Source organism: Sinocyclocheilus grahami, unplaced genomic scaffold (assembly GCF_001515645.1).
Source record: "Sinocyclocheilus grahami isolate Dianchi unplaced genomic scaffold, SAMN03320097.WGS_v1.1 scaffold816.1, whole genome shotgun sequence".
Lineage (NCBI taxonomy): Eukaryota > Metazoa > Chordata > Actinopteri > Cypriniformes > Cyprinidae > Sinocyclocheilus > Sinocyclocheilus grahami.
Window position 1 is genome coordinate 639,840 of NW_015505995.1, and position 11,660 is coordinate 651,499.

The 11,660-nt window shown below is 35.3% G+C and overlaps 1 protein-coding gene across 1 annotated transcript in view; it reads left to right on the forward strand.

Annotated features, from left to right (window-relative positions):
- The window catches only part of LOC107562294 (leucine-rich repeat and immunoglobulin-like domain-containing nogo receptor-interacting protein 1), an 89,177-nt gene that overhangs the window by 39,924 nt on the left and 37,593 nt on the right, over window positions 1–11,660 (forward strand). Inside the window, exon 2 of the mRNA XM_016246922.1 lies at window positions 343–474. The gene's annotated coding sequence lies outside the window, so the exon portion shown is untranslated. The remainder of the gene's footprint in view (window positions 1–342; window positions 475–11,660) is intronic.

An 11,660-nucleotide genomic window follows, 5' to 3' on the forward strand; every position in this document is an offset into this window, starting at 1 on the left:
ATAATGCATTCAGATTTGTGGAACTCAATGCACTGAATCTCCACAAATTAGTGCCGTTACTATGACAACCAATTTGAATGTGACAAGCAACTGGTGTTTGAAAAGAATTATATATATATATATATATATATATATATAGGGCAATAGGGATTTCGCCTAGGACGTCAAATTGGCTAGAAATGGCCCTGAGTGTACCAATAGTGATGGTTGGCTTAGTGAACACGGCTAATAAATGAAATATATATTCAAAGACAATTCAATCAAATGAAATGCACCCAAATGATGACATACTGTAGCATTAGTCATAAAACATTCTCTTCTGCTTTGTTTTTCTCACTGCAGTTTCATCTGTTCTGGGATTTTCCACTGAGGAGACATTAAGACAGGGGAATGTGGACGCAGGAGAGAACGTGTCTCCATCTCCTGCAAGATTCCCTGTGAACCAGCAGCTTCCATCCTAAAGAGCAGAGAAGCGTGAGTACAACTCAGCCTCTCCTAGTGATTTGTGTTTCTGTGATGTTATGTAAGTGCTGGCACGGTAGTTTTCCTCAGTATACTGCCGTCTCCTGCAGCTACACTTTAAATCATATTAAAGCCAATGTGCCAGAAAAGAAATAGAGTTGATTTCGGAATAAAAGAGGTGCCGCGTTGACAGTCTGTGAGCACGGTGAATGATGTCAGCATATCTGACAGACAGCAGCTTCCGTAGGAGTTTACAGGGGTTCGTCTGAACCGTTCGGGGGCCCCCAGGAGACGCCCAAATGTGTGCGCACCCACAAACCCAGTCGGAGCAGAACAAACATGCCCACTGACACGTATCAGCTTCAGATGTAATCTGATTGGCTGGCTTTATGTAATTCAGGGTTCTCAGGTTTTTAGTGGTTTGTCCTGTTTACAAGGTACTGGGTTGGCTAAAATGAGCGTTTCTGAGGAAGAACTTGAGCTGGAGTTTGAGAGAATTGTGGGATTGTTTGAGGCAGTTTTTCAGTTCCGAATTCTTCAGATATTTTTGTTGATACATAATAAATCAATTTTGTCATAAATTTGTGTGTTCTTTTCAGTTCAGAAAGTACTGATCCTATCATTTAATTATACTTTGCATATACATACATGAGTACATAGTGTATAAAGCATTGGGATGCAACATTTGTGTACATCTCGTTTGATATAATTGAATTGTAGTATGCATATAGACATTATATCGGCTCACCGGTTTTCTCAATTTGTTGTCAAAATCGCTTTACATGTTGATCTTGCTGTCTAAAACCAAGCATACCCTAGTAAAAATGTAATATATTTAAAATACATTTATTTCATACCAAGTATAGTTCAAATCTATTAACATATTTACTGACATATCGCTCAAGACTTACTGATATAAAAATTATAATTAAACTTTATTTGGAGTACTACTTGTGCACAATGCTCATTTCTTAATATTAAGCCTAAAATGTGTTTCAATGTCACTGTTGCCGAAGATTGTATGATCTTTGAATAATATCTCGTTCTTTAAATGCAAGATATTTAATTTAAAGTGCACCTAAGTATACTTGCAGTAGTTCCATTTTAGCACAATCAGATGTACTTCAGTATATATTTAGTTGGACTTCAGCACTACTTTTGCACAATTAAAGTGCATTAAGTACAAAATTAGTTCTCCCAATTTAGCAGACTTTAAGTATACCAGCTTAGTATACTAAAAGTACAATTGCAGGGTATTTTTATAAAGTGCATAATACGTAAATGTATTTGTAGTATACTTAGCATGAAATAATTGCATTTCAAATACATTTTAGTATATTTATTTTTCACTAGGGTACATTATAATACTACATATTTTTTTGTACACTAATGTTTTAAGTATACAACAAAATGACCAAATTGTAGTGTAGATGCTACGACACGTATCAAATTTCACCATTTTATCTAAAGTCAAGGAGGAGAATAACCTTGTTGTTCATATTTTGCAATTAATTGTGCAAAGTGTCAATTTTGTTGTGAATTTGTGTTCTTTTTGGTTCAGAAAGTTTGTGTACATCATTGAATTGTACTATGCATATATAGGCATAATATCAACCAACCAGCTTTCTCAATATTGTTGTCGGCCATTAAAAAGTTTCAGTTGACTGCTAATTGCTTTACATGCATGTTGATTTTATTTCTGTCTCTAAAACCAAGCATATATTATTATACAACTTTTTTGCACATTAGTGTATGTGATGCTACAACACATTTGAAACTGTATTTAACTTGTCAAATGAGTGTACTATTAGCGATAGAGCAATGGCCAATGAAACTACAAGAAGCAAAAAAAATTTACATACTTTGTAGTTTGTTGGTAGATTGTCAAGAATTAACTTACCTATAGTCAAGGAGGAGAATAATTGTAATTACAATTCATTTTTTGCTATTACTCAGTTGGCTAGAATGAGTTGTGGTGTGGGCTAGTATTTATGCTGATAGTCAAAAGTCTGGCTATGCAGGACTGTTTGAGTTTTATTTGATGGACTCTGAGTCTTTTAGTTCCAACGTGCTGTAATGGCTATTTCCATGTAATTGGTTGTAAAATAGTTCACTTTATGCTGGGCTGCTTTTGCACTTCTGTAGCTGGTAGAAACCATGAAGTAAAAAGGATCCGTCCGAAGCAGCGGGCTAAATGATCCTTGTATTATTTTGGTTTGTCATTTTGAATGATAGCGTATGAATTCCAACCCATAAGCCAGTATTTGAAAGCCATATCTGTGCAAAAACATTACAGCCCTCCTTCTCTCTCTCTGCCTTTTTTTCCTTTTCTTGCTTCTGTTCTCCCATCATTTATCGTGACTGTGCGGAAAGGAAACCAGGCTGCAGTAAAGCTGACGGACGGCATTCCGCATGACTGAAGACAAACGATACGCTAGATTCTGCATGTATGAATCTCTTCCTCGAAAAAAAAAAACAGGGAAAAAGATTGGAGCTCAATTTCTGTCTGAGAGTGAGATGAGATGCTTGGGCCGTGCTTTCTCTCTCTCTCTCTCTCTGTCCTCTTTTGAAAGATGTTTTTTTGCTGCTCAGAGTCTTGTGGAGGTTCTAAGAAGCTCCATTTTCTCTCTACTTTTTCTGTCAGATCACACACCATAAAAACATCCAGTTACATTTCCGCTAAACACTGCCAGCTGAGTTCAGGTTAAAGAAATACGACAAAACTAATATAAAGCATCTTGAAGTAAAATAAAATCATATACGTGATTGTTACTTTGCCATATAAACTAAATAGGACAATACATTTTTTTCTTGAAATTTTTTTTTCATAATTTATTATATGTTTTAGTAATAATCTTATGGTGCAATACTGTAGTTTGGGCTGTAAAAAATACTAACTATTGATTAAAAAAAATGTTTTTACTGACTTATGATAGAAATTATATTGAGCATACAGCATGAATACAGTGAAATTATTACAATTATTCATGCAAAAAACATGTGGTAATGTAACATCATTTCTGCAGCATTTTTCATTCTGTTTTTGTTTTTTTGTTTTTAATTACAAGTGCATATATCTATTTATCCATCCATCCATCCGTCCAACCAACCATCCATCCATCCGTCCGTCTGTCCATCCATCCATCCAACCAACCAACCAACCATCCATCCATCCGTCCAAACAACCAACCATCCATCCATCCATCCATCCAACCAACAAACCATCCATCCATCCATACATCCATCCAACCATCCATACATCCGTCCATCCATCCAACCAACCAACCAACCATCAATCCAACCAACCATTCATCCGTCCATCCATCCTTCCAACAACCATGTTTGAGCTTTATGGAATTTACTTGAACACTGTATATCCCATTTTCTCAGAGTTATGTCCAGTTTCAGATTTACCAATCCATAGACATTGTATATAAAAAAACATTCTGTGATTGGTCGTGTTACGTGTCATGTCAGTCAAGTGGGTGGTTCTTGGAGCAAATAAGCAGACCAGACTTAATGTAAGAGTAGGGCTAATGTTACTGTCAGTAATGTGTGTATAGCCTTGTCAGGATCGACTGGTAATATTCATACATGGGCAGATGGTTTCTGTGCAGTGGCTCTTCTGTGATTTATTAAAAGATCTGCTTTCTCTGACAGCTGAACTTCGCTGCTCGCCTACAATCAGAGCAAAATGAGATCAGAACAGCACTGATGAACAATGTCATTTCAACCCCTAACACATACAGGGTCGCAAACACAAGGTGCTGATGCATGCTGGGAACCGCTGCAGATCACTGCTGAAAGAGCTGATTGTAATTGTTAGAAAACTCGAGCAAAAGACACCCTACTCTCCTCTGTTTATGCATGTGATTATAGTGTGTGTGACTGAAGAAAGAAGAAAAGAGTAAAGGTTGAGAAACTGAGCGGTACTTTGTGAATATTCATATGAATGTTTGAATATTCATGTTCATGAATCCATGCATGCTTAATGAGATAAAGAAGTGTTTATGCTGCCTCACAGTAAATCTGACTGTAATCTGAGTGTCCTGTGCTGTTGAATAGCTGCCGCTGATATATAAAAGCATCAGAGGTGGAAAAATGAATTTCTGGAAGCGTGTGTGCTGGAGAAAGATTTGGTGTAATCTGTGTTTAAGAGGAGGAACGTCTCGTCAAGGTCAGTCTTTTCCCTCTGAGAGGAGGCAGTGTGAAGACATTTCTCGGGCGGTGAGGGGGCTGCTGGGAAGGAGATTTGTAGCCGGTGGTGAGGGGAACGGAAAGAGTTTGGAGATTATGCCACACATGCGCATGAATCTGGAAGGTGGTAATGTGAGCTGAAATTGGAAACTGGTGACCAGAGTGATTCGCAAAAACAAAATAAAAATGCTCTTTTGGAGTCTGGAAAACTTGGAGTTATCTTTTATGTTTCATTGATGTGTCAACTGTTTCCTCATTCCTTAGAAATGTTTGGAGCCCAAAACATTACATTGAATTAAAAATTTGTTCCCTCGTTTTAGTAAATCGTGGCCACAAATTAAGCTTTTTTTTCTCAATTTAGTAAATCGTGGCCATGAATTTAAAATGTGTTTCCTCGTTTCAGTAAATTGTGGGCATGAATTAAAAATTTGTTCCCTCGTTTTAGTAAATCGTGGCCACAAATTAAGATTTTGTTCCCTCGTTTTAGTAAACTGTAGCTACAAATTAAGTTTTTTTTTTCTCAATTTAGTAAATCGTGGCCATGAATTAAAAATGTGTTCCCTCGTTTCAGTAAATTGTGGCCATGAATTAAATATTTGTTCCCTTGTTTTAGTAAATCGTGGCCACAAATTAAGATTTTGTTCCCTCATTTTAGTAAATTGTAGCAACAAATTTTTTTTTTTTTTCTCAATTTAGTAAATTGTGGCCATGAATTAAAAATGTGTTCCCTCGTTTTAGTAAATTGTAGCCACAAATTAAGTTTTTTTTTCTCAATTTAGTAAATCATGGCCATGAATTAAAAATTAGTTCCCTCGTTTTAGTAAATCGTGGCCACAAATTAAGCTTTTTTTTCTCAATTTAGTAAATCGTGGCCATGAATTAAAAATGTGTTCCCTCGTTTCAGTAAATTGTGGCCATGAATTAAAAATTAGTTTCCTCGTTTTAGTAAATTGTGGCCAGAGAAGCAGCCAGAGACTCACCGTGCCTTCAAAAAAATCCAACTGAAGTACGTAGACCAAAAAAGGTTACCCAAAGATGAAAAGAGTCCGCACATTCAAACATTAAAGCATCACAAGAGAGATGAGAACATTATATGCATTTTACTGGATAAAACAAGGCAAACGTTTTGGTCACATGTTGACCATTTTCAATGCCAAGCTAACAGGTTTTAGTAAATCGTGGCCATGAATTAAAAATGTGTTCCCTCGTTTTAGTAAATTGTGGCCATGAATTAAGAATTTGTTCCCTTGTTTTAGTTAAATCCTGGCCACGAATTAAGAATTCAATCGTTTAAGTAAATCATGGCCACTGATTTGTACTGATTTGTTCCCTTGTTTTAGTAAAGGGAACAAATTACTACAACATGACCACATTTTACAAAACGCGAGATTGAATTACTAAGTCGTGGGAATGATTTGTAATTTGTGGCCACATTTGAACTAAATCAAGAGAATCAATAGTAAATTGTGGCCACATTTTAACTAAAATGAGGAAACGAATTAATAAAATGAAAGAAGTAATTCCTAATTCATTGGAACATATTCTTAATTTGTGGCATGATAAAAACATTTTTTGCCTGCATGTCTTGTGCAGGGCTCCGTAATCAATGTGGATTGCAGATTTTGGTCTTGGTAACTGAAGAGAAATCTTTGAGTTTAAATTGAGGTCTCTTGAGTTTTGATCACAGACTTTGGTAAATCTGAGCAGTTTGAGATCTCTTCTCAAACATATTATGGCATTTTTCTGAGAAAAAAATCTGAGGATGATCAGGAGACATATGCAAATGTTTGCTCTCCATTTAATCTCATTGATTTATAGGTGAAACAATTGAGATATTAATTAATAATGTGATTTTCTTCCCTGATGTGCCACATTCAAACTCACTGGCTGATTTAATGTGCCAAAATGTGCATAATTTTTGCTGATGTAAAATGCATAATTTTGTTGGTTGTCATCACGAAGCACTTAAATGCTCAAATTCGTTCTGAATTGAATTAGGTTACAAATCACCGCTGTCAGTAATCCAACAATAATATGGTGACAAACAGTTTGTAGTTTTTTTAGGTTCTAGATTTTCAGAAATGATTATAAATCTGGGATGGATCCAAACCATCCTGTGACTGCTTTAAATATCCAGGCTTTATAAATATCCTGCCTGAAAATAGACTCTACGTGAGATGCTGCTAATCATACGGACATTATGGCAGAGTGTAAATGAATCCAAAGCAATAGAACACCATTATTCAAGCAGATACGTGATTACATTTGCCTAAAATGGCTCTATTGTGTAGGAACAGAATTCCCAGGTACCTCCTTGGGTCACAAGAGAACATTGACTTCCTTATGGAAAATTCAAGTGGTAATTCCAGATGAGTCCAGCTGATTAGTGCAGCCACAGGAGGGGCCTGTGGGTAAATCTGTGATTCACACCCTCGGTGTGGTCAAAGTGAGGCCGTCATTCCATTTGGGGAATGCAGCAATGGGTTTTTAATCATGTCTGAATTACATCAAACTCTGCAGGATTATCTCCCCTGCTGCCTTCTGCCTCTTAATTAAATTGTCTTTAGACTGAGTTTGTCTGTTGGGACGATATGGGAGGATCTACCTAAAGGAAATCAATCAAATAACCCCATGATCCCTTTGAAACACTTTTTTGAGAGCTTTGGTTTGTTTTTTTCTTCCTGACCTGCTGCTTCCCTGTCCCTGTGTAAAACAACCTGTTGGTAAAGATTTTCTGTTTATTTCCACACCAGTGTTTACCAGAGTAGTTTTCCCAATGGAAAGGGTTTCAAACTATGAGATAAATCTCATGCAGCCCCTCAAGTGTTAGTAATTTATCCTTAGATCCAGCCTACAGATCAGTTATCATTTTCTAAGATTTGCTTTGGACTTTAATGAGATCCCTCTCTTAAGGATTGATATAGCCAAATATGTATTTTAAAATATAAATATAAAAAGCAGTGGTCAAGTATTTTTCCACATTTTTGATGACAAGGATCCAAAAATATGATGATCCCCTATTTAAAAAATATAGATATTGTATTATGAAAATGCTAGTGTGATTTATTATATAGACAAACTAAATTATGAAATAGTTAGTAGAATTATATTATTGGTTTTTATATTGCCTTTATACTAAAGCAAATTATTGACACAATATTTTTCAAATATGAAATATTAAAAATTTAAAATATTTAAAAATTTAAAATATTTTTTCCATCAAATTAGGCCTATATTTAATAGTGGTAAAAAAACTAGTGTTTTCAATTGTATAAAATAATCACTGATTTCTAATCTTTAAAATATTCTAATATTATGTTTTATCAGTTGGTAAATATTAAGGATTGAATGTTAACAAAAATTCCCTGGTCTAAGTGACAACAACAAACAAGCACACATTTACTATTCCCAACATAGCAAACGTCAAGTAGTGCACTATGTAGAGAAGCGATTTTTGGACACTTTGCATACGCATCACATTTTATATGGTGCAACAATAATAGATGGCATTGGCTACCATTAATAATCAGTAGAGCCATTGACACTGGCTGCGCTAGTTTAGGCGACGCTCCTTCAGATGATGAATGCCCATCCTTATAAATTTAAATACCTGACCATTACATCAAAGCCGGCTTGTAATGTTTTGGGTCTCTTAATAGGACTGCTACCTGCCTGATCTTCAAGGAGCAAATTACAGTTAATTCCAGGCATCATTAGTCCACTAAACATGCAGATCAGTGCGCGTATAAGGGAGAGATGAGGAGCTGAACTCTGAAAAGGTCTGTCCATGCATCAATAACTTTGCCAATAAATGTATACAGTTAAAATTCAAGGTTCTAAAACATATCTATTTGGTTATTTGAGAGCTCGATAGTGCTGATCCGATCCTGAGAAACAGCTGATGCTTTCAGCTACATGCTGCATCTGAGAGGTGTGTGGAGAAAATTTGTGAAAAAAATCCATCTATCCTCACATTTACAGCAGGATCATTGTGCCAATAAGATATTTATGAACCAACTTAGGAGGCACAGGAGGACGCACACACGCATGCATACTTACCTTTGCAATAATGTAATGTCATTGATCTGTAGAATAGCCTGTGCTGGTTTATTCTCTTAGAGTGGTTTGATGGTGGCGAGCCATACTGGCACAAACAGACGTCAAACATTCGACCAAGCTGCAAGCTGATCTGCATCCAAATTCTGCTGTCCATCCATATTCTGCTGCCATAAATTTTCTTAATTTGCCTTGTTCATAAGCTAAGTGTTTTTAATTGGTCTCACTTTGAGCATTCATCTGGGAAATTCTGTTTACTGACGTCGTAATTGAAATGCAAGATAAAAATAGACTACTGGTTTCCACACAGATGCTGCATGATCAGTTTTCATCCCACCAATGAAACTGAAGAGGATTTCATTCTAGTGATGCAGTACTGTAAGATTTCAGTTCTGTAACATTTCAGTACCCTAAGGTTTCAGTTTTGTAGCATTTTATTGCTTTAGATTTCAGTATTGTAGGGATGCATTTCTGTAGTTTATGCAATTTTGTAAAAAATTTAGTACAGCAGTGTTTCATTACTATAATATTTCAGTACTTTACAGTCTCAATACTGAAAAATGTCAGTAGTGTAGAGTTTTAGCACTGTAGAATTTCATTACTATACAGTTTGATTTCAGTATCAGAGTTTTGATGTATGATTTTAGTACTGTGGTGTTTTAATACTGTAATATTATTATAGTAATAGTATAGTCTATACTGTTTTAGTATTGCATGATTTCACTACTGTGACTTTTTATTACTGTAATATTTCAGTCCTAATACAATAACATTTATGTAGTGTAGTTTTTCAGTACTGTAGGGTTTTGATGAAGTAAGATTTCAGTACTTTACACTCTTAATACGGTAAAATATCAGTGCAGCAGAGTTCAATGTTATATGACGTACATATTGTAGTGTTTAAATAACTGTAATATTTCAGTACTCTACAGTCAAACCATAAAATGTCAGTGCTGTACAGTTTTAGTTTTGTATGATTTCAGTACTGATTATTACTGTAATATTTTACAGTCCCAGTACAGTAGAATTTATGTACTGTAAGATTTCAGTACTTTACACTCTTAGTACTGTAGCAGAGTTTAATAATGTATGACTTCAGTCTTTTTTGCTGTAGGGATTCATTATTGTAAGGTCGGAATGCAAGACTTATTCCTCAAAGAATTGTTTGCTTTGATGTTTGGATGAAAATGTGTTTTATGAAGTGTAAAATCTCTTCTAAAAGAGAGAATCTGAATATTATGCGTGTACATGGGCAGGCAGTGAGTACTGATTATGTAAACCTTAACAATGAACTCATGACCCTCAGTCAAAGTTTACAAGGCTTGTGTTCTTCTGTCGGATTTACCGAAACAATTCACTATACTGTTGAGGCTTAGAGTTTGACAGCATGTGTTGTAAGGCTGAAAAATCTCTAGTTTTGAGACCTAATGTAGAGAGCGTGTGATTTTTTTAATATATGGATAGTTTTAATCATTGAAAGGTCTGGAGGCAGGATTTGAACTGGATTCTCTGGACACAAAACTCTATATATTATGTTATATAGCCTGACTGGTGCCCACGGAGACAGACGGAATAAAACAGGTCTCTCCAAAACTAGTTCAGGGGTTTTTCCATTCAGTGACTACATTTATAAAACAAATGTTTACTGTTTGCCATCTTTCCTGTACATTTTACAAAATAATAATCTATGTTTTTAATTAGCTAAAGTAAATTAATGGAAGTTATGTCTGGTCTTCTATGTGTTGTGTTTTGGGGGAGTGGCCACTGTGTTTGGGGTGTGGCTATTGGTTGTTTCACCCGCTTATGTAATTAAGTCATTTTTTAGAAGGAATGGGAACTTGTAAGATGTATAAATAGTTGTTGGCCGTTTTCAAAGGTTATAGTTGTGTTTACATTTCTCTTTAGTGTTATCAGTGCTATTTTGTATTCAATTATGGTGTTTAATTTACATTAAGCACAATAAATGTAGTGCTAAATCTGTGGAGGACATTATAAATGAAAAATTATGATTTTTACTTGTTCTGAAATGTGTATTTACCTTAAAAGAACATCTAAATTCTACTTTTCCAGTATATCTTCAAGTTTTCTTCAACTATGGACCAGTGATTGTAAAATTAGATGCTGGTAATCCTGACAGTCCTTGACTCGCTGTGTGTGCGTGTGATCTGAGTCAGTGTGTGTAGATATGATTGCTACCAGCATAGCAAGAGAATACAGAACAAGAGAATGAGATTTTGTTGGTTCCAGATGAGATGAGTGCTGTGCTGGAAACATCTTTTAAAGTAGCTATTGCTGTCTCTGCACTGCAGCCTGCGGCTGGGAAATGCCATCAGTAATACAAAGAGAAATATCTCAACATTAGTGTATTGTGTGTGAGTCCATCTAAATTGAGCCATGCCATTTCTCTCTGCTCTCTTCCCTCGCTTCTTTGATCAGACAAGCTCAAATCTGATTGGCAGCTTTAAGAAACCTCTCAGAGTCAGTGTGTGCAGGTTTTTGTACTAGTCCATCTGGAAACAAAATCATGTTTATCCAGTACAAGGTTGATAAAATGAGAACTACTGAGAAAGACCCTTTCTTGGTCCAAATTAGTCACATCAAATCTTTAAAAGACACCAAAAATTGAATTTGAGATGCACTGTAGGGCATAAATTCTACAGTCTACTCTTTCTTTTTTGTGTGCATGCTTTATAACCGTAAACCAACACTGCTGAATTATTATATGAATATTATTATATGAATTACTTTTAGATGTTATGTATATTATATACCAGCATACTGACACTGCTGTGTGAATTATTTTTTATTATTTGTTTTAAAAAAATATTTTTTTATTAATGCACTACCATATATATATATATATATACATAATACAATTTTACATATATATAAATTATTTTAAGCATTACCAGCATACTGACACTGCTGTCATTACATCATTACAT